The sequence below is a fragment of the Orbicella faveolata genome, unplaced genomic scaffold (assembly GCF_042242905.1).
Source record: "Orbicella faveolata isolate gen_17 unplaced genomic scaffold, um_ofav_v1 contig_2, whole genome shotgun sequence".
NCBI classification, from domain to species: Eukaryota; Metazoa; Cnidaria; class Anthozoa; order Scleractinia; family Merulinidae; genus Orbicella; species Orbicella faveolata.
In genome coordinates this window covers 20,494,395-20,504,023 of record NW_028301547.1, presented here as the reverse complement: position 1 = coordinate 20,504,023, position 9,629 = coordinate 20,494,395, and the positions used below count along the sequence as shown (strand labels likewise).

General features: G+C 37.1%; 1 long non-coding RNA gene across 1 annotated transcript; it reads left to right on the top strand.

The window, feature by feature from the left end:
- Positions 1-868: 868 nt before the first annotated feature.
- LOC110043273 (uncharacterized) lies at positions 869-3,876 on the top strand. The gene is made up of 2 exons (XR_002295986.2): positions 869-1,452; positions 3,803-3,876. It is a non-coding gene; the product is annotated as an uncharacterized LOC110043273 (long non-coding RNA).
- The last annotated feature ends 5,753 nt before the right edge of the window (positions 3,877-9,629 follow it).

Sequence of the window (9,629 nt, the reverse complement as noted above, 5' to 3'; positions counted from 1 at the left end):
TTTTAAATAGAACTCTAGTACTTGTCTTTAATCGTTAGACTTACCTATTTGCAGTAGAATAACAAACACAAAACAAAGAATTCAACGACTTCATTACGCGTGAACATCCCTCTAGTTTCACAAGCAACTTAGTACTTCATGAAGTGTATATAAAAGGAACTTTTACATGACATTGAACTTTCACTTACAGTACACAAAAAAAAAACCTGCCCCAGTTGTTCAAATCATGGTAAATCTAATCCAGGATGCCTGCCTGCCTAAGTGAATAAATAACTGATTTGTTAACTGAATACATGTAATGCCTTCACTGACTGTCATCAAACGACTCGGTCATTTGATGATTGAGTGGTTGATTGTTTAAATTGATTGACTGCCTTTTATTTGATGGACTGACTGATCTGACAGACTGACTTACTGTCTGATTGTTTGACTGACAGATTGACTGACTGATTGATGACTGATTGACTGTCTGACTGATTGAGTGACTGACTGACTGACTGACTGACTGACTGACAGACTGACCGACTTACTAACTGACTGGCTGACTCACTGACTGAAGGATTAACAGGCCGACTTGCTGTCTGACTACCTGACGGAACAACCGACCGACTGACTAACTGACCGACCGACCGAAAGACCGACCGACTGACTGACTGACTGATTCCCTGATTCACTGATTCACTGTCTGACTGATTGAGCGACTGACTGACTTACTGACTAACTGTCTGACTTGCTGACTTACTGACTGAAGGATTAATATGCTGACTTGCTGGCTGACTGACTGACCGACCGACCGACTGACTGACTGATTGACTGACAACTGACTGACTGACTGACTGACTTACCGACTTAAAGATTAACAGACTGACTGACTGACTAATGGACCTACAGACGTACAAGCCTGATTGATTGAATGACTGATTGACTGATTGATTGATTGATTGATTGATTAATTGGTTGATTGATTGATTGATTGATTGATTGATTGATTAATTGATTGGCTTGTGATTGATTGACTGTTTGATTGGTTGCTTAATTGATTGACTTGTGATTAATTGACTGACTGATTGATTGATCGATAGATCGATTGATTGATTGATTGATTGATTGATTGATTGATTGATTGATTGATTGATTGATTGATTGAGGGACTGAATAAGCTGACTGATCTTACTGACTAATAGACTAATTGACTGCTATTGAAAATAGAGCGGATTTCAATTGTGTCGTAAAACCAAAACCAGAACCAATTACTTACCACTATTCAGCCAGTCTCAAACCGTAGTAAGACCAAAACCAAAATCAAAGAAATAGCCTGATTACTTTCTACACTCAATTGAAAACCACTCTACTGATGCATTATAATTAGTTTAATGTTAGGACTGTTTTGTTTTAATTTTTGCAGTTCAATGCAGTGATTCTGATCCACCAATGTGGAAATTAGAAGATATGGTAAGTTAACAAGCCTAATCATTTTCTTTATTTACTTAGAGTAGAAACCTCTGAGCGCATTACTAACCAATCAAATACAAAATCAAAAACAGTGGTGATTGTACACGCGCGTTTTCCCACCTTTATCGTCCATTAGATATATATATAGATATACACTGCATGACACAAGATTTTATCGTTTTGTGATTGGCTATTGAATTGGTGTTATTTTTGAATTTGGATTTACGATATTCCATTCTACTGAGATACTGAATTAGTTGTTTTTTTCGGTGCTACATATCCTTATTGGTAATAACCATCATTGTACGCACCCTTCGTTCAGAGAATACTTTCAGGTTGGGCAGAAAATCACCTTGTCAGAGTGAAACTACCGGGCCACTGTCGCAAGCCAAATTCTTTTGTTTTCTTTTTTTTGGTGGGAAAGGGAATAATTAAGTATGAAAGGATTTCTCTAAATTTTTTGAGGCAGAAAATAAGTGCAAATTACATTCAGGACGGGACAATGTCGAAACAACCGTTTTGCTTGAGTGAAATTGTCTGGGGTTTTCAGTTTTCCATGAACATGCATGTAGAACGTTCGCCCTTTTGAAAAACTAAAGATTGAGTTTAGCGTCGACGTCGAGATGATTCTACTCATAGCAACCTCTTAGCAGTTTCTCCGTGGAATAATGTTGCTCGCCTGGAAACGTCCACAGAGATAAACCTTATAATAATTTTAGATTTGCCAATGTCTACAGTAGCCCAGCCAATTCAAGGTTGTATCCTTTTTTCGTCACTTTGACCGTGGTACAGAGTGAGAGCCACTTTAATTTTCCAAAAAGTAAGTGTTTGAGCCTTGGTAAACCACATATATAGTCAACTTGAATTGTGATATGAAAACCAAAATGGTGGCTATCATGACTGAATAGGGTCTATTGACTTCCTATTGACTTAGGAATCACCGTGGAAAGGTAAAATACAAAGTTTTGTTGCTGTGTGTTACTGCTTTTGCATGACATCACAGTCATTTCACGGTATTACTCAAAGGTTCGATGTACATGTCTCCATAGCAACAAAAATCTGCGACAAATCAAAATCTTCCCTACAATTTCACAAAATATCTCCTGAAAATTTAATCCAAAATTGTCCAATTAAGCCTAAATTCCGTTCGTAAGGAACTGAAATAAACGAAAAAAGAAAATAAAGAGAAAGTAGCCTTTTCCTTTGGGATAATTCACACGCAATACCGTTTGAATAATCTCTGAGATAGTGGTTCTAACAAGAAATGCCAAAATTTGGTTAGCAGCGATTCCATTCATTTTCGTTATCTGTACTCAATTCCACGTATCAATATCTCTCAGACTTCAGAATGTTATTATGTAATGCGGGCTTTTCAAGTTTAATTTTCCTTTTTGAATTCATGTTCAAACGTTTCGTGCTCAAGTGCCCAGCCTTCGACGATTTGTGCGTACCAGTGCTGATGTGGCGCCTCTTTTGACAAAATGAGTCGTTGACTATTTTATTTTGATTGCTCAAATATCGTTGGAAACGTCATCGATTTAGTATTAAGTTTGTATTTTTTATTTTTATTTCTCATTTCCTATAAAGAAAAATCTGCGAATTGCGTAGATTTTAGTCATTTGTCTTGCCGGAGAAATGAAGAAAATATAGATTGCAGATGTGGAATTATCGTATCGATTGATAAAATAACAAATGTTTGTCGGGCGTAAGGAAACAGTGAAGCAGCAAAAACAACGACAAAAATGTTAGTATTTCTCCTCACACATCATGTAAGATAATTAACATAAAAAAGATAATTTGCTTTTCCAGACAAGCACCTATTGTTAGAAGTGTATCTATTATCCGCACCCTTCATTTTAGCCAGGTTGCATTAAAATTTCAAAGAAAGCTTGAGAAGCAGAGCTTTTAAGATTTCGTGGGAAGTCAGTTTCCTCATATTTTTGTAGCAACGATTGAGGTCCTCATTTTTGTTTGTGTCATGACTGTGGTAAACTGCCGATATCTACGTTTCTCAGCATGAATGGTTGCAAAGGCCAAGAAATTTAAGACCATGTGACTATTCAAACACAGGGACTACAAGGATAATACAAAATTTTAATACGTTACGCCTCGCCTCGCCTCGCCTCGCCCGTCGAGAGTGAATTTTTCCAATACGCTATATCGTAATGTTGACGTTGCAAAAACGTTAGAAAGCTGTTTCTGTCATATGCTAACGTTTGAATAAGATGTGCACGCCTTGGCACAGAATATCTGTTCTTTTGGAATTGAACGCGACATTACGCGATTTAAATTATCGTTGTCTTTATTCATTTCTCTATTTCTTAATATATTTTTTTTCCTTCTTTTGCAGGAGTGAAGCAAGTTTATCACGCCATTAAACTTCAGTTGTAGACTGTAATTTGGTATAATAAAGCTAAGATCTCATCGTGGAATAATTTTCTTGCTGAATACGGACAGATGTATTTAAGAAAGAACCCGAGAACACGCCGGGTATTTGTTTAGGTTAAGATGCATCAGGGCAAGAATGCAGAAAGCCTTGACAGCGAAAATAATTGTGTTCCATCATGTTACTTGTTTATATTTATTCAAAAAATTCTAAGTCATTTTGCTAGAAACTGCGCTCTTGCAATTTAAAAAAAGGTGCGCTTTTAACAGTGCCTTTTGGCGAGAAAATGGTATGCGCTTTTAACGGGGCCTGGAAATTTTTCAAAAATATACTAAGTCTTTTGGCGGGAAAATGGTATGCGCTTTTAACGGTGCCTGGAAATATTTCAAAAATAAACTAAGTCTTTTGGCGGGAAAAAAGTCTGCGCTTTTAGACAGAGTCTAGAAATTTGTCAAAAATAAACTAAGTCTTTTGGCGGGAAAAATCTGTGCAGTGTGCAGTCAGATTTGGCCCATCAAAAGCCAGCCTTTATTTTGGCTTGTTACTAGACCCTGTTTAAAAGTGCAGAACGTTTTTCCACGTCGGCAACCCTACATAGTCAAAAAATAGTAAAAGAGATAGCCTACATTCCGACTAGTTTCCAGGCCCCTTTAAAAGCGCGCATTTTTTTGTATTAAGTGGTACAAGACTCCTTTGTTAATTACAATATTTCTTTATTTCATTTCAATAAAGTCTCAAAATGATAACTGATTTACAAGTTGTGATCTTTATTGTTTGCAAACTTACAAGTGTGAAAACTGTTTAACCAACTACTATAGTCAATAGATGCAGAGCAATTTCAAGAGTCGTGAAATTTCTCTGTATCTATCGATCATAGTAATTATTTAGAACAGTTGACAATTATTACTAAGTCTTAAAAATATCTAAGAACTCATTACAACAATCAAAGGAAAAAACCAAGTACCTAGAATTCAAAACTGAAATTAAAGATTCAAGTAAAAATTTTTCTCGTTTCTACAAACAATGTTTACTGATAGGTGGAAATTATTGTCAAAAAGACTTTTTCCTTTCGCCAAAAATACTTGTCACGAATCAGGTCATATTTATTAGAATAATGTTCTAGATTTACGAAATAACTGAAGCCAAGCAATAATCCCCAGACAAAAGCGAACGTTTGAAAAACAAGTTTCGAATGAAAAATACACCGCCTTGCGGTTCTGAAAAAAAACTTGATAAGATTGCTAATTTACTCAAGGCGCTGAGTATAAACTAAACGCGGACCCATGCAAAGAAACCACACCAAAGTGTTACAGTTGTTAAAATAACAAAACAATTTTGCGAGAAATTCAGTGTTGGCTTCAAGAATAACTATACAAAAGTAAAATTTAGTAAATTAAGTTGCCTGTATCAGGATACTTCTTTCACTGCGTACTTTACTGTAAACTTTTGACACTTGAAATTTACATACAGTTTTATGGCCGACAATGAAATTGGCTCTCTGGAGAAAAAATGCGGCGAGATCTTTTATGAACATCCACAATTCATTTCGCCGTTAAATAGAAGACCACATTAACTCGCAAAATTTAAGTTAAGTCGCCTGAACGACGACAAATTTAGGACTCTGATAGAGAAAAAAAACGTGCAGCGAGACTTTAATAAACGTTTAAAATTAATTTTCACCGCAAAATTCCAGACGAATTAAATCGAATTACCTTAAAAAATTTACATACAGTCTCATGGTCGGTAATAAAATTGGGTCTCTGGAGGAAAGAAATACGGCGAGATATTTTTGAAAAATTGACAATTAATTGTGCCGTAAAATAGGAGGCCAAGTTAACTCGAAAAATTCAGCCAAACTTGCATGAACAACAACAAATTTAGAACCTATAGAAAAAAAAGATTGGAAATATTCACAGTTGATTGTGCCTTAAAATGAATAAAGTCTCTAGTTAACAAAACATGGGTCCGCGCGCTGCCAATTTTGAAATCTTAATTCTCTTTACAGATTAGCCTACATTTCTTTCAAACTATGAGAATTTGATCGTACATTAGGGCAATATTCTTTAGTGTAAGTCTTGTCACCTACACTGAATTTGTTTGTTGGACGAAATTTTATGTCCTAATTGTTCTTGGAAATAATAGACTCAATATTGTTTCTGTACAATTAATTGTTCTTTACCTAACGAGCCACAAACAAAGTAAACCATATGAGTTAGACTCTTCATCTTGTCTAAAGACATCTGGCTTCCACCAGGATCCATGATAGCATAATCATCTATGAGGATATCTTGGCCTGTGTCCTAAGTTCATGTTGAGCAAGGAGTCACACTGCAGAAAAATAAACCCATTCATTTTAGCAATGTATTGCCTTCCAATTCAGGAGCATTCAGTTTGCGAACAATTTCTTTAAAAAGAAGCATGTGCTAGAGGTTCAAACGTTCACACCTATCGAACCAAAAATAAACAAATAAAAAAACAGAACAGAAAAAGGAACAAATAGGGAGCTTAAAGGCCGCCGAACACTAGCCGATTTTTTGTCGGCCGACAAAGAATCTTCACTTGTCGGCTAGTGCGCGGTGAATTCAGACAAGTCTGCGACAATGCAAGATCAGGACTTGTCGGGCGATATCTGACAGTGCTAGATCTCAAAACGTCTTGTCGGGCCTTGTCGGCTAGTGTGCGGGGGACCAAGACAATTTATCGGGGCTCGTGCGCGCCTCAACCAATTAGGAAATGTCATGAGGGTCACGTCAGTGGAATAGGCGCCATCTTGATTTTGGATGACTCGGCCCCAAGCCTCAACGCGGTTAGTCGCGACAAAAAATCGGCTAGTGCGCGGCAAGCTGATGGCGCGACAAATTTTAACCCGATTTGACCCCGACAAAAAATCTGCAGTTCTACGACAAAAAATCGGCTAGTGTGCGGCAACTTTAAACCACGACGGCAACGGCAACGGCAACGTCGCCAAACAAAAGGTTTAATGAGGAGAACAATGGCTGTGCACGTACGTTATAATTCTCCTTTGCCGTCCTCTGCAAAACAACAACGTGAAATGACCAAATTCTGCGTTGTCTGGAGAACGTGAACCACGACGGCTAATTGTTTAAATTTTTATTTCTAATTTATCGATGTGTCCCAGATTCAGTTTCATGGTAGCTTTGACAGTGATAAACAAACTAAATGACTTTAGTGTACCGCGAGATTCGTAGGTAAAATATAAAATCATTTTTCAATCGACGTTGTCCTCGGCGTCGCCGTCGTGGTTTCTTAAACTCCCTAATTTGCATCAGAATGAAATTATCAACACCCTGTTGAAGGTCATTCAAGGTCACCCAGATTGGTCAGGGGAGTAGAAAGTTGTAGTCCAAAACAGCAAGAATTGAGCATTTTATCTTTTTCTCTTGAAAAAACTTTTCCGAAGTTTTTCGAATGTATCATATTTAAAGAAGGTATAAAAAAAATAAGGATTTGGTCGAAATTTCTTACTTGTGTTGTTGGCTCCTTTGGGAATCACATGATTAATTTGCATCATAATATTAAATAAAATACAACATTGCACTGAAGGTCATTCAAGGTCACGTAAATTGGACACTAGCATATTAAATCTGGAGTTCAAATATTGCGGAATAGAATGTTTCTTCCACAGTGCACGTAACGATTTCAATCACCACTGCATTCTTAGAAACTGTATGGTATGAAAAACATTTTCCCCTGTTCACATAAATACTCTTTTTGAACTACTGGTATAGTTTCAAATTTTGTTACAAAATTTCTTTTTGGATTCCTTCAATTATCCGGATTGGATAATACAACTCGGAAAACTTAATGAATGACTCGGCAAAGATTTGCCAATTTATATTTTACCAGCGCAATTCGCGATTGTCCACATGTAGATCTGTTCGGTACGCCAATGGCTCTAAAACGGGCTCAAGCTAACTATGCAATGATTCGATTGCAAAATAGAAATACGAAAAACTAGCCGTCGTCATTCGCGTTCCTCAGTCTACGCAGAACTTGGTCATTTCACGTTGTTGTTTTGCGGAGGGCAGCTAAGAAATGTACAAGGATTTATAACGCACGTGCACAGCTACTGTTTTTCTCATTAAATCTTTTGTTTGGTGGCGTTTTTGTTGCCGTTGTCTTCGTGGTTTGCTTAAGTTCCCTTTACAAAACATAAACGATTGAGTAAAATAAGAACCACGAACTCACCATGAATGAGCTGAGCAGGACATTTGCCAATCACTGAGTTGAATTTATCAAGCGCCTCATCAAAGCAATTCTAGTCTACAACAACATAAACACAAAACAACATAAGTGTTGAATTTCTTAGAGACAACAGTAACAATGGTACAGTTACAGCTACAGAATATGTCAGAACAAGGTAGTTTCTGATATTTTGTGATTTTATGTGGATAGCGGCATGTTTTTAATACTTTCAAATACATTGTGATCAGCATGTTGAGGTCCAACTTTTTGCAAAATTTGAAGATGTTGTTTCCATGTAACTCCAAATTCTCACAACTGGCATTGTTAAAAAATGTATAGCAATGCAAGGAGAATTGACATTATGATCAAGCGATCTAAATTATCGAGTTACCTGAACTAATCTTGTCATAGGTGGCCTTACGAGTGTCACCGTTTGCAGCCATCTCTTTTCTGGAAGAAAATATCAGAAAGGAAAGAAATTTGCCATTTACAGTAAACAACTAAAGCTTACAACAGTTACAACTATTTCCCTGTAACGTTAAAGCAAATTTGGTAGCAAATTCTTGAAAAGATTGTTGGTGCGAGGAATTCGACATTCATGTTTAACTAAAATGTAACATTACTTAATTCCCAGTTCTCGCCAAGAAAATGCTTCCTATCACAAAAGCGAATGTGTCGTTAAGGACAAGGAAAAACTAGGTTCTACAGACAAATGCTAGTTACACTGTTAGCTGAAACATCCAACAGCTTTCCTACAGCTTTCAAGCTTTCCACGGCAAACAAAGCTTATGTGTCTATGCAAAATACAGCATTACTTTTGACTAGTTTTGTACGTAGCTCTTACCTTTAGAAGAACTCAAATTGAACCATTCAGTGTCCTGAGAAAGCACTTTGGCATCTCTTGCGAACCACTAATTGCGGTTACTTCAACCATGTGCTTGCGAAGTTAGAGTTCTCGTTCTAGGTAGCCAGGTATTTGTGTCAGTTCGTAGCAGCTCAAATTGTAGAAATGAGGGAGAAGAGAAGAGAAAATTTTTGTCGAAGTTGTATCTGCTAAACGCAAGTAAACGACAATCGAGCACATGTAAATTTGTAATTCCAATATTGCCACGCACCGAGTGATTGTTTCATTGCAACCATTTGATTGGATGAGTTGCTCATTGTTATTTGGGCGGGAAATTTAAAGTTTTTTAACCGCGCTTTCCATTGAACCAAAAATTCCTGTTTGTATTTCCGAAAATTTCCAGTTCTTAAAAATATTTCCAGAGTTAAGAGGGCAACTTCACGAGCTACACCCAATTTTTCCTACCAGAAATTTCTTTTCCATTGGATTTTCCGTCCCGGAATTTTCCGTTGATTGATTTGCATTTCGGACATCTGTCATTTTCCGGATTTTTCGGAAACTTTCAAGAAACCAGCAACGATTATTCTAACAGATCACAGCAAATATATCCGATGTCATTTTTCCGCCAATTAGCACGTTTCCATCCCTCCTTTGAAGCTCATTCAACGTCATTGCTCACCGCAACGAGTGGAGTCTGGGAACCAGCAAGAGTGTTCTTTTTAGAACAGGTAATGTAACGGA